General features: G+C 59.6%; 1 protein-coding gene across 1 annotated transcript in view; it reads left to right on the forward strand.

The window, feature by feature from the left end:
* The window catches only part of SLC27A4 (solute carrier family 27 member 4), a 15,218-nt gene that overhangs the window by 4,084 nt on the left and 10,698 nt on the right, over positions 1-436 (forward strand). The gene's annotated exons all lie outside the window — the stretch shown is intronic.

A 436-nucleotide genomic window follows, 5' to 3' on the forward strand; every position in this document is an offset into this window, starting at 1 on the left:
GGTAAGGCGGTGGGCAGGGGTTCAGGGGAGGATGGAGCTGAGCTCTGCCCTGCCCTAGCACAGAGCCTCTGGCCCTGCTGCTGACATGTCCCTTCACCTTCCTGCCCCAGGTACTTCCGCATGTCCAGCTTAGTTTTTTATGGTTTTCGCATGAGGCCTGATGATGTGATGTACGACTGCCTCCCGCTCTACCATGCTGCAGGTAACATGTGCTGTACAGGGCCCTGCAGGCCGGGACTGTCTCTTCCTCTCAGCCAAGCCCAGGGCTCAGGCTGGAGGCCGGGGCAGGAGTGATCTCCATATCAAGTAGGAGCTGGATGCTGCTGGCAGTATCTGACCGAGCCTTTCCACTTTTTCCCTGGGAGCGAAGAATCAATCTGGCTGACCTTTGGAGTGGGGAGTGCATGTGGGGGGGGGGCGGGTGATCCCCACTCCC

This window comes from Egretta garzetta, unplaced genomic scaffold (genome assembly GCF_000687185.1).
Source record: "Egretta garzetta isolate BGI_Z169 unplaced genomic scaffold, ASM68718v1 scaffold190, whole genome shotgun sequence".
Lineage (NCBI taxonomy): Eukaryota > Metazoa > Chordata > Aves > Pelecaniformes > Ardeidae > Egretta > Egretta garzetta.